Genomic DNA, 13,338 nt, shown 5'->3' on the forward strand with positions numbered 1-13,338 from the left:
AACATATTAAAGAATTTTTTTCAGCTACTAGCTACGTACCTACTTGTGACTGCCTGACTGCACACATTTCAGCTACCTATATAAGTGAAGTTTTACCTTCATTAATTCCTATCTTATTATTTTTATTTTCTCCAATAACATAATATACAAATAAAATATACATAAATGTACATGTGCTTAAATATATTGTGTTAGAAAAATAAATGTTATTCATTACTATTTATTTATTACTAGCTGAGTACCAGCGTTGCCCCAGTACGTATTCCAATCCTTTTAGTTCATTTCCTCTTTTCTCCTCTGTGACGTCCAGAGCCCATTTTGCCATAAGCCCTATAATTTTATCACAATTAGAACTTTTTTTAATTTTTAAATTTCAAAACGATAAGCAGTTGCTAGGTATATTCCTAATAGAAATGGTAGTAAGCTAAAATAAATATGAAAAAATATCTTAAGATATCAGATGATTAATAGTATATTAACGAATAACATCAAAAAATATTAAAAAAACAAATTAGCAGGGACCGAAGTGTAAGCTGAGAAAGACAAAAAGTTAAGTAGCTGTGGAGACAGAACCCAAAAGGGACCGAACCCCTTTAAGTTTCTTAATAGGTTTTTTATACATTTCCAAAAATAAATATTTTATTACTTATATCTGTGTTGATTGTCTTCCACAGCTGATATTTGCAGTGCAGAATTTCAAACGCTTTGAAAGCGAGCAATTTTGGAGCGTTCACTTCCTCAGAAGAGGAAGCCCAGGCTCATTTTTGTTCTGGTGAACTTTCCTGTAAGTGGCTAATAAGCTTTTTTTTTTTAAATTCAGCCACGTCCACCCGAAGTTCTGTGGCGATGAAATCCCAAGCTTCACTTTTTTTAAATTTTGTGTTATATTGGGAGTTTGTTGTGTCTCAAATCACATGATATTGTTCATAAATATTTATGAATTTAATGGCAAGATCGTCGCTCCACTCTATTTTAAAAGGAAAACCGATGTCCACAACACAGAAAACGAATAACGCCGAGACCAAGCTGTACTAGTGCAGCGAACCTGTGGTGTCACCGCCAGACACCACACTTGCTAGGTGGTAGCTTTAAATCGGCCGCGGTCCATTAGTACATGTCGGACCCGCGTGTCGCCACTTCCGTGATCGCAGACCGAGCGCCACCACACGGCAGGTCTCGAGAGACTTACTGGCACTCGCCCCAGTTGTACGGACGACGTAGCTAGCGATGCACACTGACGAAGCCTCGCCCAATTGCAGAGCAGATAGTTAGAATAGCCTTCAGCTAAGTCAATGGCTACGACCTAGCAAGGCGCCATTAGCAGTATATTGTCTGAAACTATAGAGTCTCACTTGTATCGTCAATAGCGATGTACCAAGGATGGATTAAAGTTAAGTATTCCAGAAGCTACGTACTTTTCTTTATAGCATTCATTACGTATCCTGTTTCAGACCTCACGCCATCCTGCGTGAGTTAAAGCGCGTGCCTTTCGGCTTCCTCGCATTGTGTCTAGGCCAGGCGCGACTCGTGGTTTCTATACGGGGGAAGGCTGTGGCATTTATTGATCAGAGCCAACATAGACCTCGGGTTACGCTACAGATTAGTCTGACGTAAACAACTAAGAATTCAGGGGGAGGGGGTGGGCAGATCACGCTCTACCCATAATTTTACGTACTGTATCTTCTATAATCAGGTATTAAATATCATTAGAAGCTAACTTCGTGTTAAAATCTTTGGTTAGTGTTTTTATACGTCATTATTGCATTTTCTGACACTTTGCAGCAAATCATATGAAAAGACGCGTTTCGGAGAGATCTTTAATGCGGGTCTGGAAGCACCAAGTTCTTTCACTTTCATCCTATGGTCGTGTTCCAAGTTTTTACCTATTAATTTGCACACTGAATTCATATTGCGCTTGTTTCACACTCGCGGTATGTTGCAGGTATTCACCAGCAAGTAAAACTCACTAAAATCCTGCAAAATATACTCCGAAAAAGAAACTTGCTAATATCACACGGTATCAACAAAAGCAGTCAGCATCAGCAAGCAAGGAAGGTAAAGTAACGGGACAAATTTCGCGCGTTTTGTCCTCTAACCACTTATGAAACTCTCGCTAGATGGCAGTACTGGTACGTTACTGTAGTGTAGTGCACTCTGGCGGGATATTTGCAAACTTATTCTAAATGTGGATAAAATAGCCAATAGCAGAAACAAAACAACTATGTAAAACATTATCAAAACAATAATACTAAATGTCGATTAATGACGCATCGAAGCGTAGTAGAGATATGCAGAGACAGAGATTGGATAGCGAAGTTTCGGCCACTCTACATTCCATTATTACATCGATAGTGGAACCTGAAAATATGTGGTGGTTGGTACGACACCCTTAGGCTGCAAGCTCTGAGCCTTCGGGTCGCCCATAAAGAGCAGTACTTTGTAGAAGCCACGCCCCCAAACCGCTACTACATGCAGCTTACGGACGTTTCAAGGCGCAGCCTAAACACTACTAACCATTCGGAAAACATCTATCGATACAAACAGTTCCAAAAATGTTGACCGTCGTTATTTTAATCGGAACGGGAAATATGCGAAATTCGTCCTGATAATTTAAATTATGTAATACGTTCTTGCGAAATTTACTTTAACATATATTTTGGGGCGGCTCCGCCTCAGAGCCTTTAATTACGAGCCGCGCCTGGTCTAGGCTGTCTTGCCTAGACACAACAGAACTCAGTGCTTGTTGCCGTCCACACTACACGCGCAGCTCGCCGCGCATCCCTTTGATGTACCGACAACGGCGGGAGCCAGACAAGCCATATGCTCGGGCGGCTCGCAAGCCTGTTTCGCGGTAAGCCCTCGGAGCGGAGCCTACCTCTGTATGGCTCGCAAGTCTCACAAGTACACGAGCCACACGAGTAGTAGGGCAGAACGACGTCAATCAAAAGCCAGACGTCATTGGATGGCATAGCAGCCTCTGCTGTTATCCCGGGGAAGGTGGCCAAGTGACGGTAGGGCTACCCAGCACCCCAAGCTTCACATCAGAGGATGAACAGCTATAGCTCGCTGCATGAGGCCCCAGGGGCACAAGACTGGGGAGGCCTTATTTCAAATTCTGTAACATGGGAAGGTGACCGGATCCTGGTGATTGCGTCCAGGGAGGTGGCATAGTTCAGGGCTGCCAAATGCCTGGACAGTCAAGCAACAGTCTAGATTTCTAGGTCCAGTGAAGTTGTTGAAAGCTGTGTCATAGTTACGTCGTTGTCTTCATGGCAGTGTCTGACACAGGGTGAGCATGCTAACGATACAGCTGTCTGATAATGACTGGTTGGTACGGGGTGAGGGGTATAAATACTATTTGCCAGGAGGCTTATGATGTGGAAGAGGTATTACTGCCACATTACACCGTCATGCAGAATCTTCTCAAAGAGTGGTGAGTGTCCAAGGACGTCATGGTTGAAGTAGGTTGGGGCACAGAAGTGGCTCACTGCTAGGATGCCTTCTGGATTGTTGACTGCAGCAACCAGTACTCGGAAAATGGTACTGCAGTTACAGGCACCACTTGATTCGTTACATTCTTCTCTCCTCAGCTGAATTCATCCCTCCAAATTCCTGTTTGAAGGTTAACAGCAACAGAAGCACTGGAGTATTTAAATTTACGAGTACCTACACTCTGTGTCTTCCTGCTTGAGGTCTGTGACTACTGCTGGGGTAAAATTCGCTTAGAGTGTCTCTCCTCTATTTGCATATTTACAGTTTTCTCGTTGTTTAACTAGTACTATTCACATGCACAGAATTTTTAGTCCGTGATTTGCACTGTGCTACGCACGGCCTTTGCACAGTGGTGACAACGTTTCCCATCAGGTCACCGAAGTGAAGCACTGTTGGGGTTGGCTAGCGCTTGGATGGCTCACTATGCTGGTCTGCCGAGCGCTGTTGGCAATTAGCGTACACTCAGCCCTTGTGAGGCTAACTGAGGAGCCGCTTGACTGTGAAGTATCGGTTTGAACTAACAGCTGTAAATAACAGGCGTGCTTTTGCCCAGTCGCCGGCCGCGGTGGTCTAGCGGTTCTAGGCACTCAGTCCGGAACCGCGCGACTGCTACGGTCGCAGGTTCGAATCCTGCCTCGGGCATGGATGTGTGTGATGTCCTTAGGTTAGTTAGGTTTAAGTAGTTCTAAGTTCTAGGGGACTGATGACCACAGCTGTTAAGTCCCATAGTGCTCAGAGCCATTTGAGCCTTTTTTTTTTTTTTTTTTTTTTTTTTTTTTTTTTTTTTTTGCCCAGTCAGTTGTGAACAGGCAGTGTTAAGCAGTGGACTTGCAGCCGTAGTATGTCAACGATGTTGTTTCACAAATCACAATGGAACATCATCTCTGTGTCAACTGTTGAAGACGTTCTCAAATATGTCTGACAATTCTTTCCTCATAATGGGCAATAGTTGCTGTCATCAGTACGAAGGTACCAAAAAAGACAACGTGCAGTAGTTCACATGGAGGCAAACCCTTTGCAACTTAACTGACACTGAAAACAATTTGATATATGATTTGAATAACATTTCTAAAAAGTTACTTTCTGACTGTTTCACATGGTTGTATGAACGTTCTGTGCATGTACTCAAGTGGTGAAAGACTATTTTTTTTTATTAATTGTGACAGGATGCCAGGATGGCTTTGAGTGGGAGACAGACCTTCTATCTGAGATGGATGTGGGTGCAGCAGAAGCTAGCCTATGAAACCAAATTCCCTTCATTATTTATTACTTACAATCATTCACTCTTCTTGGCCAGGAGCATTGGTCTCTCGGACGTCGGTGAGTGTGGATAATACACGGTTCCTGCGTCCCCAGTGCAGCTGTCCTTGCAGCACTGTCCTCGTCAGTGGCAGTGTGTACCAAGAGCCCCTGGGCATCTTGTGTTACCAAGCCCATAGCTGACGCAGCCACACTGTCTCTTATTGTCATGGAGAAGGCAGCCAGATGATCGTAGGGCGACATGATGCTTCAAAGTCCTTAGAGGAGGATAGAGGGCTACAGCTGGCTGCACCAGATCCTAGCAGTGCAGGGCTGGGTCGGAAAATGAGATGGCGACTGGATCACAGCGAGCAGACATGTAGTAGTAGCAGTGCACAGAGCTGCCAAGGGCCTGGGTGGTTAGGCAGCAGTCGAAGGTTCGAGGACCAGTGATGGTGTTGGCAGCTGCATCATAGGTAAGCGTTGTTTTCAGGACAGCACCCGACATAGGTTGGGCATAATGTCAGGGGTGATCAAAAAGTTTCCGCTCAAGGCAGTACAGTCCAGCACCGGTATGACAATCAGACGAAATAGCCATGAGCATTGAGGCAATCAGTTCACCAATGAACTTCTGTGTAAAGAAGTCAGTAACTGTCTCCTGCACATTCTTGTCCAACAGGAATCGTCGACTCTGCAAGGTCTTTTTTAAGGAATAGAAGGCCTGATAAAAGCATGTGGAGAAATCAGTCCACTTGTTATTGACCATAATGGATGAGGGTGGCCTCCAGAATACGACTGGCGTCTTGTGTTGAATCGCAACCGGCTGAAACTAGACTCACCATTCCACAACGGTGGTTTTCGACAGACCTGCTGCCCCACACACATTCTTCGTTCTCTTATGGATGTATACCAGTGTTTATTCTTATGATATTGTATATGGCACATTTTCATGTTGCTGAATAAGTGTTCCACTGACATGCGGCCATTTGGTGTCGCAAGGAATGTTTGAGTCTAAAGGGTTTTTCAGGTACCTAGGTCAAGTTTTCATCAGGTTAGATGGCAAAGGATAGGTCGGGTATGTATTTTAACATAAGGGGGGGGGGGATATTTAGGGTGGAGGTTCCAGTGATGGTCGTATGTAGTCAGAAGGTGGGTCTGGAAATATCGCATCAGATACCATTGATTAATAACCGTTATCCCTGTAGTTCTAAACACCGTGACATACTGGTATATATATTTTTATAACAAGGGTTCGCAATATAGAACAGCCAATACAACCCCATCCTTTGGAAAAATTACGTTTTATTTGTTATCACCTCTTTAGAGCATTCTGTCACAGATTTCTTGTATTGGAACAGGGTGAACACCCATGTTCGAAGGATGGAGAGTATCCTTTATGTGGGACAGATGGTGACTGGCCTGGTTTGGTAGTGCAGTAATTCCTGCATGGAGAACAAAGTATGGGATTTTCTGTCAGGTGTTATCAGTAGTGTTTCTTGTACTTCTAAATGCACAAACCTCTGCAGGATCCCCCAAGCTACTGCATAGGTGTGGAGGGAGTAGGACTGAAATAAGCAGTCCCTAAACGTTAATGGTATTTTCATTTGCGCTGGTAATTCTGCTGTAAGCCGGCATAACCCTTCTATGAATTGATCCAGAGATACGGGTACTGGGATTAGATGAATGTGGACAGCGTGTAAAAGCGCTTCCTGCAGTTCGTTGGTTTCTTTACATGTGTCACTGTTGCTATCAGTGAGGGTGTGAAGCAGCTTCGCAATCGTTAGCTGAGTGTCCACGTCATCTATACGGTCTTTAAGTACGTCTAAGTCGTGACTGATGGTACTTACCGATGCTCGAATGTGGGTGGGGAGTGGCAGTCCAAGAATGTAGCTCTTTGTATTATTTACTATTCCTTTTCAAGATTGGCAAGCTGTGTGATGGGTAAGCGTACAGTCTACTCGCTGTTTTCTACATCCACTTTTATTTGCTGTAATGCCTTACTGATCCCTTCTAAGCCATCTTTTCTGGCCATACCGATAACTGTTTTCGGCATTTGACCATCTGTGTCTGGTCACCATCTCTTTCGTCGGATCGTGGGATTAACTCCGTAGTTGAGGATAGTTACCTATGTAACCATGCAAAAGCCGACTGCAGCATCTGGTATTCCCCTCGTGTACTGCTGAACCTCGTTTGGCTTTTCATCGTGAGTTGCAGTTTGCTAAAAGTGTCTTCTAACCAATGAATTTCCTTCTTCTGTCCCCTATATAAACTCTAAGACAAAAAACTAAGCGCCATGACGGAGTTATGAAAATTGGTCATAAACTACTAATAATATTCATACAAGTATCGAACGAAAATGCAAAATAAACTTTGGTGGCCGAATGATGAATGTGTGACGCTGCAGCTCAGTTTCACCATGCAGCTGGTAAGGATAGTAAACAGCGGACGTGTCGATACCAGGGCATAAAGTCTTTGAGAATTTCAGTCCTTATACTCAGCTGGACAGTAACTATGCCTCGTGGACAGGTCCGTGAACAATGAACGCAGATGTCAGCGTTTGAAAGAGGATGTGCTGCTGGACTCAAAGAAGCCAGTTGGAGTAAATGGCGAATCACTCGACATTTGAATAGCAGTGATGCCACTATTCGCCAGTGCCGGCGGGCATGGGTGAACCTTCGCTGAGCACGACGTCAAGTAGGAAACAGTCGATCTAGAGAGACGACGAGAGGACCGAGCAATCGTCGAGAGACACTCAGAGCCGTGAATTCATCATTATTATCGATCTATGGTCTAGGAGTAGCGTCCTTGATAAGTAATCAAGACGTCATCAGTTCCGGGTTACAGCCCCACCACTGCTTAAATTTTGAATAAATATCACCATCAATAGCAGGCGAAGACTCCCAGCATAATAAGTTACCCTCAATCTGCCAACGATCTTGTCAAAGGGGATGGAGGAGTGGGCAGAGGTTCAAGGCACTCTCTTGGGATGTGAAACTGCCTCTAAAAGGCAGAAGAATCGGCGATGATCAGTGGCATGAGGACGCAGAAGGTAATGGAAGCCACTACGTTAAAGACAATAAGATGTATGCACAGAACATGTGCCCTTAATTGAAACCAGGTGGGGGCTGCCAAAGAGGAGAAGACCATGAGAGAAAGATTGAATAACCAACGAAAGGATTACATTCTACGAGTCGGGGCGTGGAATGTCAGTAGTTTGAACGTGGTTGGAAAGCTAGAAAATCTGAAAAGGGAATTGCTAAGGCTCAGCCTAGATATAGTGGACGTCAGTGAAGTGAAATGGAAAGCAGTCAAAGATTTCTGGTCAGACCAGTATAGGATAATATCAACAGCAGCAGGAACTGATATAACAATAGCAGGATTTGTATTAAAAAGAAGGTAGAAGAGAGAGTGAGTAACTGTGAAAAGTTCAGTGATAGGGTTGTTCTCATCAGGATCGACAGCAAACCATCATCGATAACAATATTTCGGTTATACTTCCCTACGTCGCAAGCAGAAGATGAAGAGAGAAAGAATGTATATGTGGATTTTGAACGGGTAATTCAGGATGTAAAGGAATGTGGAAATCTAATAGTCATGAGGGATTGGAATGCAGTTGTAGGTGCAAAAGTAGAAGAAAGGGTTACGGGAGAATATGGAAGGAATGAGAGAGGAGGGAGACTAATTGAGTTATGCAATAAATTTCAGATGGCAAGGGGGAATACCATGTTCAATAATCACTAGAAGAACTGATGTACATGGAGAAGACATGGAGATACAGGAATATTTCAGTTGGATTTCGTCATGATCCGACAGAGATTCCGAAAACAGATATTGGATTAGACTGAAGTTTACTCGGATCACATTTTGGTAATAATGAAGAGTAAGCTGAAGTTTAAGAGACTAATCAGGAAAAATCAATGCGCAAAGAAGAGAGATACGGAAGTACTAAGGGATGAAGTTCTCTGAGGCCAAGATACAGTGATAAGGAATAGCTCAATAGACTGTTACGTTGAAGAGGAGTGGACATCTCTAATAAGGGCAATAACAGAAGTTTGAGAGAAAAATGGTGGTACGAGGAAGGTCACTACGGAGAAACCATGGGTAACAGAAGAAATACTCACATGACTGACGAAAGAAGGAAGTACAAAAACGTCAGCGAAATTCAGAAATACAAGTTGTAACTTGGCCGCTTGTCTGTTTCTCTCTATCTGAGTGAATTTTTCTAAAATTATCTTCAAAACTCCTCAAAAATGATTACCAAACAAACAGCATAACTTAAACTCGTATAATGTCCAAAATTCTGACTACTTATACAAAAACTTCATATGATTTTCTCAACACTGTCTACAATCTGAAACTGTTTTTGTAAAAATGCAGTCCTACCTTGAGTGTAACCTGATTTCTGAAATAAACGCGCAAGTGAACTTATAAAGAAATTCGTGGTCTTAAAATGTATTTTCACGTACCTCTTGTCTTGACAAACATTTCTGTAGATTCCTCGAAAGCAGCACACAGCATACAGCAGCAAAGCAACATTAAAAACAACGACTGAAAATTCCGTACTGCAAAGTTCAATGTGTATACATACATAATAAACTGAATTAAGGATGGGAATTTTAACTAGTGAGAAAAGAATTCTGGCAAAGTTCAAATGAAACTCTATATTCAAAAATATTACTTTAAAAATCAACTGAATATTCACAATAGTATTTACCTAACATTACTTGAAGAAACAACTTTTAGCAAGTGGAATCTCATCTTCCTATGAGAGCAATCCGTATAGCAAACCTGCTATCTGAGCTTTGTTACTACAGTCTCAATAAAACAGAACAATGCTACACACTTGCATACTTACCTCACTCTCATAGTATTCCAAAGAAACTCACGAATAAACTCCTAACTTCTCTCTCCATAATTGCATCATAAAATATTCATACTTCAATTCTATCAATCTCATTTCACATTTATAAAGAAAAATTGCGGACCTTTCTTCAAAATATGTTTGGTACTCAACGCTGCTCAACCTAGAATGCGTGTAACTTCGCTAGCGCCCTCAAACCGAGATTGTTTAGCAACACAAAAATATTGTAGATTACTCAGCTATACAGTTTGGCTCTGTGTGAGCTCTGCATATCGACATTTACGTAAGAAACCGAATTTACAGTGATCAGAGTAATATGCATAGCTCACAAAGTCACTTAGGAATTAACTAAATAGGAAATGCAAGAAGCTAAGGCAAAGTAATATGTAATATGTGAAGAAATCGAAAAAGAAGTTATCGTCGAAAGCAGTGACTTAGCACATAGAAAAGTCGATCAACTTTCGATGAAATTAAAAGCAATGCTTAAGAGTGCAATGGGAATCCCACTGTTAAATGCAGTGGACAGCCAGATAGGCGGAAAGATTATATTCAAGGGCTCTATGAGGGGGATGGCTTATCTGATTACGTGATAGAAGAAGAAAGAGGAGTCGACAAGAGATCCAGTATTAGAATCAGATTTTAGAAGAGCTTTGAAGACTTAAAATCGAGTAAGGGAGAAGGGACAGATAACATTCCATTGGAATTTGAAAAATCATTGGGGGAAGTGGCAACAAAACGATTATTTACGTTGGTGTGTAGAATGCATGAGACTGGCGATACACTGTCAGACTTTCGAAAAACATCATCTACACAATTACCAAGATTGCAAGAGCCGACAAATGCCAGAATTATCGCACAATCAGCTTAACAGCTGATGCATCCAAGCTGCTGACAGGAAGAATATACAGAAGAATGGAAAAAAATTGATGATCAGTTAGATGACGATCAGTTTGGGAGTAGGGGAGGTAAAGTCACCAGAGAGGCAGTTCTGTAATTGCAGTTGATAATGGAAGCAAGACTAAAGAAAATTCAAACCGTGTTCGTAGAATTTGTCGACCTGGAGAAAGCGTTCGATAATGTAAAATGATGCAAGATGTTCTAAATCCTTAGCAAAATAGAGGTAAGCTGTAGGGAAAGACGGGTAATATACAGTACCGTAGTACTAGAACCAAAAAGGGACAGTAAGAATGGAAGACCAAGAACGAAGTGCATGGATTAAAAAGGGTGCACGACAGGTATCTAGTCTTTCACCCCTTCTTTTCAGTCTATACGTTGAAGAAGCAGTAACAAAAATAAAAGAAAGGTTCAAGAGTGGGATTAAAATTAAAAGTGAAAGGATATCAATGATACGATTCACTGATGACATTGCTATCCTTAGTGAAAGCGAAGACGACTTACACGATATGTTGAATGAAATGAACAATCTAATGAGTGCAGAATACGGACTGAGACCAGATCAAAGAAAGACGAAAGTAATGAGAAGTAGCAATAATGAGACCAGCGAGAAACTTAACATCATAACTGATGACCACGAAGTGGGTGAAGTTAAGGAATTCTACTACCTTGGGAGTATAATAACCCATGACAGATGGAGCAAGGAGGACAAAGCAAACAGACTAGCACTGTTAAAAAAGGGCATTTCTGGCTAAGAGAAGTCTACTAGTCTCAAAAATAGGTCAATTTTAAACATGGCAACCGTATACAGAATGAAATTATGATAAATCGTAAAAATTACAGAATTCTGGTGAAGATACCCATAGTATGTGTTGAAACTTAGGTCAACGTACCTACCAGTTATGTGCAACCGTTTGGATGTATAATTCTATGTTGAGAAGTCAAAAATAGGTCTTACATTGAGGAAAAAATTTCTGAGAGTGTACATTTGGAGCACAGCATTGTATGGCAGTGAGACATGGACTGTGAGACTCTGAGATGTGGTACTACAGACGAATGTTGAAAATTAGATGGGCTGATATGATAAGGAAGGAGAAGATTCTCTGCAGAATCGACGAGGAAAGGAATATATGGAAAATGCTGACAAGGAGAAGGGACAGGATCATAGAGCATGTGATAAGACATTGTATGGTACTAGAGTGAGTTGTAGACGGTAGAAACTGGAGAGGAAGACAGAGATTGGGATACATCCAGTAAATAATTGAAGATGTAGTTTGTGGGGTACTGCCCACTCGTCTCATATAGGGTGCCTGAAGGATGCTGCGTTCTCAGAATGCTACACAACAATTCAAGCAAAATCACATTAATAGTTTTTATAAGAAATAGGAAGAATGACAATACTTAACATGTATTTACAACAAGAGGTTGCAAGTGATGGGTGACATGCAAATAAGTGTCCTTTGCTATATACTATGTTCATGCAAGTTTGACACACAGTTTGTGGATCACATGTCATTGCTATCGTAGCACTCTCTGCTAGGCTGTGCTAATACTGAGTGAATACTGAGGCTGGCAAGAGCGGCGATTATATTGCCTTCTTGTAGAGGACGCACCTGTTACGACGGCGGCCGAGTTTAGGTTCGTTCTGCGCATCTGACGTCACAAAACACAATCAGCCAATGAACAGAGAACGACGTTGCCAGAGCTCGACTCGACTGCAGTGCAGAGCACGGACGAGTGTCTTCAGTTTTAGAAACGTTCAGTCATAAATAAAGTAACTGAACAAAAGCAATGTCTTGATAGCAGACTTTCTATAAAAGAAAGTTCGGAAAAAGCATTCTTTATACCAGTTGCTTCATATTCTATTAATTAATTAAACCAAACAAGCAATAAGCCTCCTAATTCAGGCGATAGCAGGGAAATTCATTCTCACTAACCGCTTTTTCGCAATAAAGAACAGCGGTAATTGTTTATTTCTATTGTACTTCGACGAAACGTGAGTAATTCATAGCTGTACCAACAGTGTTTGTCAGTATTTTGCATGCTTGTTTAAACACCTCCAGGAATGTTGTTAATTGCCAAGCTGTGGTAGTGTAATGGTTAGGGTATTTGGCTGCTATGCAAAAGGTTCCAAGTTCAAACCTTGTTTGATGCCTAACATTTTCTTTATTTAAAAACCATATCGAAGTGTCTTACTTCATAAATTTTTTTCGTTTGAATGTAATTTTTTGAAATTTTGTAGTGGCAACTAAAATCGACCATACGGAAAGTATATGCTGTGACTTTTACCTCTGAAAACTCTTCAAAATTTCGTGCAATGGTGTACTATATTTAATGCTGCATAATAACTGCGTTGAACATCGAAACAAAATTAAGTCATTTATGGAGGGAAGGTATCAGTCAAGAAGACGTGTAAAAATCAGATTTTTGGGCCAAATAGTTTTTGTGAAATCGAATGATAAGTGCGTCAAAGCCGTTGGAACACCATCTGTCTGCACAGGCGAGCAGTGCAGTGATGACAAAATCGCGCACAGCGCGGAATGCGGGGAGCATGTCTCTTTAGCAGCGAAAGGGCTAATGCGGCCGTGGTGGCTTTACTTCGTTAACTACGCGCTACCCCCTAAACGTAAGTTTGCGAGCTATTCTATACTATACTATGGCCCTGCTTCTCTTAGCGCTTACAACTGGCAACGCAGCAATCTCCCGCATCTGGGCTGGCATGCGCGAGCCGCCAAGATAAAAGAATTGAACTATAATCAGCGCACCATTGGCCGACGTCGTTTCACCACCTTCTCTTCTCTTGCATTCTTCATCTTCGTTCCGGCGCTTGTGGTTACACCAGAACATTCTTT

Source organism: Schistocerca serialis, chromosome 2 (assembly GCF_023864345.2).
Source record: "Schistocerca serialis cubense isolate TAMUIC-IGC-003099 chromosome 2, iqSchSeri2.2, whole genome shotgun sequence".
Lineage (NCBI taxonomy): Eukaryota > Metazoa > Arthropoda > Insecta > Orthoptera > Acrididae > Schistocerca > Schistocerca serialis.